This window comes from Pseudochaenichthys georgianus, unplaced genomic scaffold, assembly GCF_902827115.2.
Source record: "Pseudochaenichthys georgianus unplaced genomic scaffold, fPseGeo1.2 scaffold_730_arrow_ctg1, whole genome shotgun sequence".
Lineage (NCBI taxonomy): Eukaryota > Metazoa > Chordata > Actinopteri > Perciformes > Channichthyidae > Pseudochaenichthys > Pseudochaenichthys georgianus.
The window spans coordinates 1-13,261 of record NW_027263283.1 but is presented as its reverse complement, the minus strand read 5'-3'; positions in this window follow the sequence as shown (position 1 = coordinate 13,261).

Here is a 13,261-nt window from a genome sequence, read left to right as displayed (position 1 = left end):
CTCCCTCCTCCGGCTGAAGCACGTCTCTATGTCCGCCGGTCTACCCTCCACTGGAAGCATGTTAAAGGACCTGTAACGGTATGGGCCCTCCGGTGCCATATGGCGAGGGGGAAGCCAGGAGGGGTTTTTCTCTCCCTTCTTTGGTCCCCGAAGAGGAGACACCACATGGTCACTCGTGGGAACGTAAACACGGCGCGCATCACACGATATCGATCATATGAAGCGCAATTTGGGAGGGGGAGTGTGGCGGAGGTGTGAGGAGGAGGTGGGGGGGGGGGGGGGGGGGGGGGGAGTGATAATATGTGAGGATCAATTGATTTTTTTTAACACTGATACCTCAGCAGAAATATTGATGCATCTCAACGCGCAGTGAAAGCTTCCAATCTGGGTGGAGTTCAGGAGTGTGCCAGGGTTGGAGGTTCAACTCCCTGATGGATGCAGGAGGAGCAAGGCAGGAGAGACACGCTGCCGGGAGGAGGAGAGAAGCAGGGGGGAGGGCAGGGAGGGGGGAGGGGGTGGCGTGAGGCCACTCGTGCTAAACAGTAGTCTATAAGCCTGAAGGAAATGGAAGGTTTTGAATCAGCACTTTCTCAGTAGATGGTTCTGCGCACGCCTCCTCGAGTTAATGATGATTACGCACCAAATCAGACTGTAGGCCACCGCGCGCACACACACACACACCCCGACACACTTCCTTTGTACGATATACTATTTAACAATTGCGAATACTGGCTGCTACTTTTTCGCACTCCATTATACTGTGACAAATATACATATTTTTTACGTTTCATCTTTTTAAAAATGAATTATCTTGTATACTTTGGATTATTTGTAATTTTCTTTATCTATATTAATGTAATCTATTAAATCTAGTATCTATATTAATGTCATAGATTTCCCCTGTGGGACGAATAAAGGATTTCTGTTTCTGAATTAAAGTCGTTAACGTGATAAAAACGTCCCGTAATAATCACATGGAAACATATTAAATAATTCCCTTTAGTAAGTGTACATATCCCTTATTATCGTTAACTCGCTTTTAATGTGTGCTTGTAACGGGATACACGCCGTCATGTCGCGTGTTTGGAGACGCCATGATTCCGGACCTGCTCTGTCCCCGCGGGTTTTACCTGCTGTAACGCAGGGATCAACAGGCCTTTGTGTCCAGATCAGATTACTGCGGCCAGCTGCTGGCAGAGGGGGCCACAGGCCACAGATCCGCGGCTCCCCAGGGCTCTTTGGGGCTCCTCCCGGCTCCCCACGGCTTCCCACGGCTCCTCCTCGGCTCCCGGTCCGGGCTGCTGCCTCATTAGCATACGGTGCTGTTACTGGAGCCGTGCTGAGCTTAAGTTTATGGGAAGAGTGCCGCAGTAATTACGTGGGGGGCCCAGAGACGCGACTGCAAGTGTGTGTGTGCGTTATAAGTGTGTGTGGGTCTAGGGAGGGGCTGGGGTGTGTGTGTGTGTGTGTGTGTGTGTGTGTGTGTGTGTGTGTGTGTGTGTGTGTGTGTGTGTGTAGACACTAGGGGCCTAAGGGGGAGGTAAAGAGAGAGAGAGCTGTACGTGGCCAGTCGCGTGCCAATGTTTATGAAAACACATCTGTCACCAGTGGTGTAAAGTAACCAAGTACAATTACTTAATTACTGTACTTAACTACACATTTTGAGGTACTTTATATGTATTATTATTTTTTGCGACTTAGTACTTCTACCCCACTACAGTTCAGAGGTAAATGGTGTACTTTTCCTCCACTGCATGTATTTCTACCTTTAGTTACTTCACAGATGTGGATGAATGATGTGAAATATAATCAAGTGTTGAATCAGACTTTAGTTCCACCTGGAGTAAATCCACCAGCTACCCTGCAGTCTACAAAGTACTTCAGACTAGCTGCACCTCCACCAGCTACCCTGCAGTCTACAAAGTACTTCAGACTAGCTGCACCTCCACCAGCTTTGAGAACACTTTCATGATCAATCATTATAAAACACATCATATATATTATTCTGAAATGGACCAATCTGCACAACGACTACTTTTACTGTCTTTCACTATATTTAGATGAGAATACTTTTCTACTTTTACTTGAGGAACATTTTGAAAACAAATTTGATTTTTTTTTTTTCCACCTTAGCTGCACGATATTGCTGTTTATCAAATGTTAGCACTGTACTCTAAGATGGTGGCAACAAAACAAAAGTGTCATTACTGTTTTGCAGAAAGTATAAGGAAGGATGAGGACGCTTGGCTGTGTTTATTGAGAGATGTAGCTGGAACACAACACCATAAAATGCAACCCAATTATAATCATATACCAATCAAAGCACATATCCTCGTGTTGAGGGCGACGCCACGTCCAGCGGTCTGTCGCTCTGCAGTCAGCTGTATATACACACTAACAGGTATTAGGACACGCATACAAGACGGTTAATGACTTCATTGTAAAATATCTGCTGCTAAAGCATCCTCCACTCCTCTGGTTCTGTTGTGTATCCACATTCTGGATGACTGGATAAGAAAGAGACAGGAGACTTTCGGGATCGATGGATTTTCTTGCTGAGGTCCTTGTCTCCTGTCTCCAGCCATTTCGCTCCTGGGTGATTAGTGATAGCTCAAACATAACGATGAGCTTCAATCTGCACCCAGACGTATAGTTGTCTTTATCTTGCACCCAGAAGAAGTGCGTGTCTCCATTTGCCATCCTTCCATGAGGGCTACAGTGCAGTTAGGATATAGATGTTCTGATAGAGTTGCAACAAAGACTGTGCTGTCAAAAAGAACAGCTGTTTTGTTTTCAATAATATAGTAAAATAGACATTGACTCCAATACTGGTATTTATGTTTTTTTTTTTTTGGTCAATTACATGTTAGAAACAAAACAAAAATAAAAATAATAACAAAGAGAAGCAAATTAAAAAACGTTCAAGGTATACACATACAACATATTAATTCTCCAAAACGTTCCAACATGTTCAAAAGGGGCTATGACTTTAAACTGAATTAAAGAAACGTTAAAAATCTCAAACATGTTTCGTCTCGTTTGCCCCTCCTAAAATATCCCCAGCGCGGCCGCAGTCCACTTGGTGAGGAGCCATGACATGTATAAGTAATGCATTTAGTTTCAATACAAATTAGTGTGTGTGTGTGTGTATGTGCAGGGCCGGCCCTCGGCATAGGCAGTATAGGCGAATGCTAAGGGCGCATCAACCCATAGGGGGCGCCGAAAATTGAAAAAAAAAAAAATTAGAAAAAAAATTTAAATTTTTTTTTTTTATTTGCATGCCCCCGGACCTCCCTAGAGTAGCCCCCCCCCCCCCCACACTTAAATCATGTTCAAATGGATAGGAAACTAAATACAGTTGCACACATCTTGTGTCAATATCTTTGTTTTTGTGGTCATGCCACAACCATGCACCTGCGAATCATAGTGAGTGTCTGCATTTTGGGGGGGGGGGGGCGCCAGCTAAAATCTTGCCTAGGGCGGCAAATTGGTCAGGGCCGGCCCTGTGTATGTGTGTGTGTGTGTGTGTGTGTGTGTGTGTGTGTGTGTGTGTGTGTGTGTGTGTGTGTGTGTGTGTGTGTGTGTGTGGAAGAGAGGGTGACACAGGGTCGTTTTTGTTGACCGCAAGCTTTAGGATTGCTCTGATCATAATAACAATGTCTACGTAAAACAAGCTGATCATCTCATTTTTCATTAAACTACATTATTATTCACTTCAATTTGGATTTCATCAAAGCACTTCTTTGATAGCGTGTCATAGAACAGCAAACAGGCCGTCCTCAGCCTCTCAGCGACTTTGTTGGTTTCCTGCTGTCGCTACAATTGCTCTCAAGCCACCTCTGAATCCACTGGTGCTCCTCCAGCAGGCCTAATCACCAGTGTGAATGATGGGAGAGTAAAAAGGGAGGAAGTCCCCCTCGCCTCCCTCCCCTCTCCTCACTAACTCTCCCTCTCTATCTCTACCACCATGAGCATCTGCCCAGAAATGAACAGATGTAGGCACCTGCGTTCTGGGCTCACATATGCGCACATGTCCCCCTCCCAAAACAAAAAACCCCTTTCAACCTTCCCTGGGACCCGGAGCCCACCACAATGGGGGACAGATCAGGGATGCAGTAACCAAATACTGCCGATCCCCCCAGGACCCCCGCTCTGTTAGAGGCATTGTCACCAGTTATATCAAGTGGCTGCACCAAACAATCTGCTGTATGACTGCTCATTTCAGACATGACATAATTCAGAGGGACAGAGGGGGGGAGACGGGGGAGGAAGGGGGAGGACAGAGGTTGCGTCTGGAGGATTTCTACAGTATGGATCCAATATCCAGAGGTCAGAATCCCTTTCATAGTCGCTCAGAGGGGACATGCATGTTGTGAGAGCCGAACAGAGAGGAAGACAGCTCAGTGCTACCTCAAGCATGCAGCAACAAGTATTACAGATACAAAAAGGTGGGAGAAATACTCAGATCTTATACTTTAGTAGAAATGTAGGAATACTGTGTTTATTATGGATGGTTTTATAAAGCAGTATTTATATGGAGGGTGCTTCCAGAGTCATTGATTTACTCAAGTACTTAACTTTAGTTTTGGTAAAGTGAATTATTTTCGTGCTGATCCTTTTCTAATTTGACCAAAGAAATGTTTTCCAACGTGCAAAGTATTTCTCAGTGTTGTGAAGTAACATTACTCAAGTACTGTACTTAAGTTTTGAGGTACTTGTACTTGACTTGAGTATTTGTTGCTACTTTGTACTTCTACTCCACTACAGTTCAGAGGTACATGGTGTACTTTTCCTCCACTACATGTGTTTAATACCTTTAGTTACTTTACAGATGTGAAATATAATCAAGTGTTGAATCAGACTTTAGTTCCACCTGGAGTAAATCCACCAGCTACCCTGCAGTCTACAAAGTACTTCAGACTAGCTGCTCCTTCACCAGCTACCCTGCAGTCTACAAAGTACTTCAGACTAGCTGCACCTTCACCAGCTTTGAGAACACTTTCATGATCAATCATTATAAAACATATCATATATATTATTCTGAGATGGACCAATCTGCACAACGACTACTTTTACTGTCTTTCACTATATTTAGATGAGAATACTTTTCTACTTTCACTTGAGGAACATTTTGAATGCAGGACTTTTACTGTGACAGAGTATTCCTACACTCTGGTACTTCTACTTTTACTCAAGTACAAGATCTGAGTACTTCTACTTTTACTCAAGAACAAGACCTGAGTACTTCTACATTTATTCAAGTACAAGATCTGAGTACTTCTACTTTTATCAAGTACAATATCTGAGTACTTCTACTTTTATCAAGTACAATATCTGAGTACTAATACTTTTACTCAAGTAAAAGATCTTCGTACTTCTACTTTTACTCAAGTACAAGATCTGAGTACTTCTACTTTTACTCAAGAACAAGACCTGAGTACTTCTACATTTATTCAAGTACAAGATCTGAGTACTTCTACTTTTATCAAGTACAATATCTGAGTACTTCTACTTTTATCAAGTACAATATCTGAGTACTAATACTTTTACTCAAGTAAAAGATCTTCGTACTTCTACTTTTACTCAAGTACAAGATCTGAGTACTTCTACTTTTACTCAAGTACAAGATCTGAGTACTTCTACTTTTACTCAAGTACAAGATCTGAGTACTTCTACTTTTACTCAATCACAAGATCTGAGTACTTCTACTTTTACTCAAGTACAAGTTCTGAGTACTTCTACTTTTACTCAAGTACAAGACCTGAGTACTTCTACATTTATTCAAGTACAAGATCTGAGTACTTCTACTTTTATCAAGTACAATATCTGAGTACTTCTACTTTTATCAAGTACAATATCTGAGTACTAATACTTTTACTCAAGTAAAAGATCTTCGTACTTCTACTTTTACTCAAGTACAAGATCTGAGTACTTCTACTTTTACTCAAGTACAAGATCTGAGTACTTCTACTTTTACTCAATCACAAGATCTGAGTACTTCTACTTTTACTCAAGTACAAGTTCTGAGTACTTCTACTTTTACTCAAGTACAAGTTCTGAGTACTTCTACTTTTACTGAAGTACAATATCTGAGTACTTCTACTTTTACTCAAGTACAATATCTGAGTACTTATACTTTTACTCAAATAAAAGATCTTTGTACTTATATTTTTACTCAATTACAAGATCTTAGTACTTCTACTTTTATCAAGTACAATATCTGAGTACTTCTACTTTTACTCAAGTACAAGACCTGAGTACTTCTACATTTATTCAAGTACAAGATCTGAGTACTTCTACTTTTATCAAGTACAATATCTGAGTACTTCTACTTTTATCAAGTACAATATCTGAGTACTAATACTTTTACTCAAGTAAAAGATCTTCGTACTTCTACTTTTACTCAAGTACAAGATCTGAGTACTTCTACTTTTACTCAAGTACAAGATCTGAGTACTTCTACTTTTACTCAATCACAAGATCTGAGTACTTCTACTTTTACTCAAGTACAAGTTCTGAGTACTTCTACTTTTACTCAAGTACAAGACCTGAGTACTTCTACATTTATTCAAGTACAAGATCTGAGTACTTCTACTTTTATCAAGTACAATATCTGAGTACTTCTACTTTTACTCAAGTACAAGACCTGAGTACTTCTACATTTATTCAAGTACAAGATCTGAGTACTTCTACTTTTATCAAGTACAATATCTGAGTACTTCTACTTTTACTCAAGTACAAGACCTGAGTACTTCTACATTTATTCAAGTACAAGATCTGAGTACTTCTACTTTTATCAAGTACAATATCTGAGTACTAATACTTTTACTCAAGTAAAAGATCTTCGTACTTCTACTTTTACTCAAGTACAAGATCTGAGTACTTCTACTTTTACTCAAGTACAAGATCTGAGTACTTCTACTTTTACTCAATCACAAGATCTGAGTACTTCTACTTTTACTCAAGTACAAGTTCTGAGTACTTCTACTTTTACTCAAGTACAAGTTCTGAGTACTTCTACTTTTACTGAAGTACAATATCTGAGTACTTCTACTTTTACTCAAGTACAATATCTGAGTACTTATACTTTTACTCAAATAAAAGATCTTCGTACTTATACTTTTACTCAATTACAAGATCTTAGTACTTCTACTTTTACTCACGTACAAGATCTCAGTACTTCCCCCACCTCAAAGCAAAACTATTAAGTTGAACGTAATATTATTGATTTCAACCTAATATAGTTATTTGAAATCTGCTGACATACTTTAATACATTTAATTTAAGTCAACGTTGATGTTTTTTCAGTGTACTTGAGTAAATGTTACTTCCCACCTCTGTAAATTGAGGGTGTTTCAAGCATCAGATTGGGATTGAATCGATGGGGATACAGTGAGTGCCCGTCGGGCTGCGGTCGATGTACAATTCGACTCATGTTTAAACTTTTTAAAACAGAACCATTTGTGTTTTATTCGTTTACTGATAGTTGTAGCACCTCAGATATTTGTGTATCGGCCGGTCAAGTCCATCCACACCATGTCCCAGTTTGGTGTGGATTCAAACACTTGATTGCATTGATGGGGATAAGTGGCCGTTGGGCTGCTGTGGAGGGGGGGGGGGGGCGGCAGGTGCTAGCTGTGGTCCAGGATGAAAGAGAGGCAGAGTGCTACAAGACCAGGTTACACTTAAAAAGCCTTGTTTCTGTCCTGAAAGGAGGCCAGCAGCCCACCGGTAGAGCCGCGATAATAACCCCCCGCCCTCCATCTCTCAGCTGCTGCCGACAGAGGATCCTCTCGCACCTGTTGTCTCCCCCCTTTGTCTCCCTGGCTAGCGTTAGCATGTTGTTCTTCTTGTCCTTTATTAAGACTAGCATGAGCATTGGCTATTCTTCCTGGGGTCCTCGCACACGGTCAGACATACACAGAACAAAGCTCAAACAAATCATTTCATGCAATTTACAACTTCTATACGAAGTGAAAACTAAAACTGGTCATCCAATTTTAGCCGTCATAAGAAAACACTAATAATTGTACATAATAATACGTACACATGGCCACAAGCCCAGTTCAATTATACTTTATAATACTGAGATAATGTGAGCATGCTACACCTCAGGAATGCTAACCCGTCCAGAGGCTAATGGTCCCAGGAGAGAGCTTAGAGAGAGGTGGGGGGAACCAGCAGGGAAGCTTTAGAGGACAAGACAAGGAGAAGGAGGGTGAGGAAAGGGAGGGAGGAAAAGGAGGGAGGGAGGGAGGGTGCGTTCCTCCAAAGCCAGTGTCCTCTCTCCTGTCCAGAGCCCTGTCCTAAATCACTGGCCCCCGGGGGAAGGCTCTCCTTTGTGAGGAGACCCTGCAAGCTGGGCCGCCAGCTGCCAGCGTCATGCCCCCCCCCGCACACACACACACACACACACACACACACACACACACACACACACACACACACACACACCACACACACACACACACCACACACACACACACACACACACACACACACACACACACACACACACACACACACACACACACACACACACACACACACACACACACACACACACACACACACACACACACACACACCACACACACACACACACACACACACACACACACACACACACACACACACACACACCTTCAGCACCATGACAATGCTGGCCGCAGCAGAGCATTAAAAAGGACTTGGAGGAGCCTCAGGAGAAAGGCCACATGTTTTTAACAGGAACTATAATGATGACAAACTCTGAGCCGGGTTACAGAGCACGACACGGTAACCTGGAGGAAGGAGTACTCAGAACGTGTAGAAGTAGAAGTACTCAGATCTTGTAAAAGTAGAAATACTGAGTAAAAGTAGAAGTACGAAGATCTTTTACTTGAGTAAAAGTATTAGTACTCAGATATTGTACTTGATAAAAGTAGAAGTACTCAGATCTTGTACTTGAATAAAAGTAGAAGTACTCAGTTCTTGTACTTGAGTAAAAGTAGAAGTACCAGAGTGTAGGAATACTCTGTTACAGTAACAGTCCTGCATTCAAAATGTTCCTCAAGTGAAAGTAGAAAAGTATTCTCATCAAAATATAGTGAAAGTAGTGACAGTAAAAGTAGTCGTTCCATTTCAGAATACTATATATGATGTGTTTTATAATGATTGATCATGAAAGTGTTCTCAAAGCTGGTGAAGGTGCAGCTAGTCTGAAGTACTTTGTAGACTGCAGGGTAGCTGGTGGAGGTGCAGCTAGTCTGAAGTACTTTGTAGACTGCAGGGTAGCTGGTGGATTCACTCCAGGTGGAACTAAAGTCTGATTCAACACTTGATTATATTTCACATCATTCATCCACATCTGAGAAGTCACTAACGGTATTACATACATGCAGTGGAGGAAAAGTACACCATGTACCTCTGAATCTTACTTGAGTTAATCTATTTAGTTCCTTTACACTACTGTCGTGTCGATAACCTGGTCACTCAGATCTGTAACCTAAAAGTTATTATACAACAGTGTCGACATTTTGTCTTAGAAAGAAAAAGTCCGGCATTCGAAGAAAAGCCAAACGGATATCTAATGTATATTAAATTGCTGAATTCTAATTCACTTGATAAAGGTGGAGCTACATTTCATTAGAAGTCCTTTACTCTTCCCATCGAGCAATGCAACATGTTCTAGGTTTTGCCATATAGGCTAATCGTAATCTGCAGGTTGATGGCACTAAAAGAAAACACTGCCTTGAAAGTGTCCCCCCCCCCCCCTCAGAGTATACATTATAGCAAGAGAGATAATCAGTTCTGTGTGATGGTGCAGAACGTACTTAATTTGGAGCGGGGATTTAGAAGAAAGAGCAGCTTGATTGAAGAAGGCGATCCACAAAGTTCCCAGCTGTAAATGACTTCTCAGTCTTTTTGAATCCAAGGAGATTTCAACAGTTTCATCTTCACTCTCTCTTTCTGACTCCACCGTCAGCAGAACACCCAGACTTCAACCTTTAGAATATAAAAAGAAAAGCTCATGCTTCATAATGCGGACGCTAGTCTGATGACATCAGATTAATTGTTATCTCTTTAACATTTACCCCTCTGAGTCCAGGACAATTGCCCCTTGATTATTTTTTGAGACCGGGGAAGTATTTTCTGAAGATAACCAAGAAGACGAGATCTGTGTCTCTACTTTAAAGAGTCCTCTCCTGCTGATGTTCAGGTGTATATCAGTATGTAGTGTCTCTACTTTAAAGAGTCCTCTCCTGCTGATGTTCAGGTGTATATCGTATGTAGTGTCTCTACTTTAAAGAGTCCTCTCCTGCTGATGTTCAGGTGTATATCAGTATGTAGTGTCTCTACTTTAAAGAGTCCTCTCCTGCTGATGTCCAGGTGTATATCAGTATGTAGTGTCTCTACTTTAAAGAGTCCTCTCCTGCTGATGTTCAGGTGTATATCAGTATGTAGTGTCTCTACTTTAAAGAGTCCTCTCCTGCTGATGTCCAGGTGTATATCAGTATGTAGTGTCTCTACTTTAAAGAGTCCTCTCCTGCTGATGTTCAGGTGTATATATCAGTATGTAGTGTCTCTACTTTAAAGAGTGCTCTCCTGCTGATGTTCAGGTGTATATCAGTATGTAGTGTCTCTACTTTAAAGAGTCCTCTCCTGCTGATGTTCAGGTGTATATCAGTATGTAGTGTCTCTACTTTAAAGAGTCCTCTCCTGCTGATGTTCAGGTGTATATCAGTATGTAGTGTCTCTACTTTAAAGAGTCCTCTCCTCCTGATGTTCAGGTGTATATCAGTATGTAGTGTCTCTACTTTAAAGAGTCCTCTCCTGCTGATGTTCAGGTGTATATCAGTATGTAGCGTCTCTTCTTTAAAGAGTCCTCTCCTGCTGATGTTCAGGTGTATATCAGTATGTAGTGTGTCTACTTTAAAGAGTTCTCTCCTGCTGATGTTCAGGTGTGTATCAGTATGTAGTGTCTCTACTTTAAAGAGTCCTCTCCCGCTGATGTTCAGGTGTATATCAGTATGTAGTGTCTCTACTTTAAAGAGTCCTCTCCTGCTGATGATCAGGTGTATATCAGTATGTAGTGTCTCTACTTTAAAGAGTCCTCTCCTGCTGATGTTCAGGTGTATATCAGTATGTAGTGTCTCTACTTTAAAGAGTCCTCTCCTGCTGATGTTCAGGTGTATATCAGTACGTAGTGTCTCTACATGTCTTCACGCTTTAATGTTCAAAAAGCTCTTTATTTTCTCATACTCTCTGTGCTGCAGTACCTTTGTTCACCCTCTGTCTGAAACCAGAGCCCAGTCTGCTTTTATTGGTTAGCTGGCCGTCTCTGTTGTGATTAGTCAACCGCTTAGAGATGTCCCACCCCTTAGCCTATCATGTACAATGTGTTGGAGCACTAGCCAATAGGAGCAGGAGTGTTACATAGTGATGTCATTGTGTTCCTGAAGTAAACAAAGGCAGTGTGGTGCCCAGGTTTAGCGGTGGCTAACTAATCAATGCTCGACCACTTGATGATCGGACTGAGAGAGTGTCTGCTCCGTGAAGAACGGTCACCAAACCATGACACTAAAGACAAAGGCAGAATGGACTCACGTTTGTTCTGGAAATCTGAGACCCAACACTGTGGAGAGTCAAAGTGATCAAAACAAATAAATGGTGAATGAGACAGAGTTGTCTTTCTGGTTATTTATTTGAAGCTTCAAATACATAAGATACAATAAATAGACACAGGTCCTTCAGAGCATAGGACAGTCTGCGTGAGGGTGCGCAGGACAATATGGTAGCAAAGCTTAAGTACAAGAAGGAGTGGGAAGTTCAGAAATCTGTCTTCTTCACACAGTCACACATTGTTATTAGACACCTGTCCTTGAGCGGGAGATAGCATAACGGTTCCCAGAGTAGGGAAGTTCTTGTGTGACTTTGTGTGAGTCTCAAGCCAGCAGCCAAAGCAGCTCTGTGGCTTTGAAGCGCTTGGGAATAAACCCACAGTAGAGTATGAGAAGAAAACAGCACATCTTAGGAAATGATATTTTACAATGGCTTGAGAAGCATTTGGTTTAAGCATATAAGGATATAATAAAAATTTCGACGACACGTTAAAACATGGTTTTCTTCCATGTTGAAAAAGGACAGTTCCCTCAATCAAAACAAAATCCTTTTTTGCACACGGCTTCACAACTTCCCTCAAAACTGATCACCATTTCTGAGAGAACACCAGAAGAAGCCGCCCTGTTCTCGGAAACATTAGCGCAGTGTTTAATTTGCAGGCTTGAAATGAATCTGCCTCGCCAGACAAAACTGTTGCAGCTTCACTAAATGGACAAATTCACTCTGACTTTATTATTGTGCTTTTTTTTAATTATCTCATCCCCCAGTAGTCTCTCTTTTCCCATCCATATCTAAGGGAGGCGTGCTCCATTGTGCAGCGTCTAATGATGATTGTAATGATGCCTTGTCCATCTTTGATAAGAAACAGCACGCCCCTCATTAAATGCCCCGGGGCCCCGGTTCTCATGGCTGCCGGTCCTCCATCCCGAGTCGGACAGCAGGCGAGGGGAGGTGGGGAAAAGGGGGGAGGAGAGGGAGGCGAGACGACACCCGTGGCACACGCCTGTTGACCGAGCCACAAAGCAAAAGCGTGTGACACTCGCCCCTCCCCCCCTCTCCCATTGTCCTCACCCCGGGTCCCACAGACAAGACCAATCCTGTTACCCTCACCCCCCTCCACCCTACATCCCTCACCCCTTTCTTGCAACCACAACACACACTCTGCTCACACACTCTGCTCACACACTCCCCTTCTTGCACTTTAAGTATTCTTACACTGCACTGTAACTCTTATTCATGTGTTTTAACCACACTGCTACCTGCAAAATTAAGTATATATATATGTTAAGCTTTATACATATCTGTATGCAAGTATATTTAACCTGTTATACTACATGTTTATTCTAATTGTATCTTGTTTTTTTATTCTTATTATCCAATACTTTCTGTCTTATTCTGTTGCTGCTTTAACACCTGCATTTCCCAACAGGGATCAATAATCTTATTATCTTATTTTACCTTCATTCGGCCGTACATTGTGTAGTTTTTCTTTCACTTTCAATATATTTGACTTTTATTTTGTAATTTGTGATTTATATATATTGCGTTTGTTTATTTTCACATTATGTGCAATGCCTTGTTTTAACATGCTGCTGTGACGTAAACATTTCCAAGTTGGGATCAATAAAGTAAATCTTATCTTTGCTTTTTAATGACT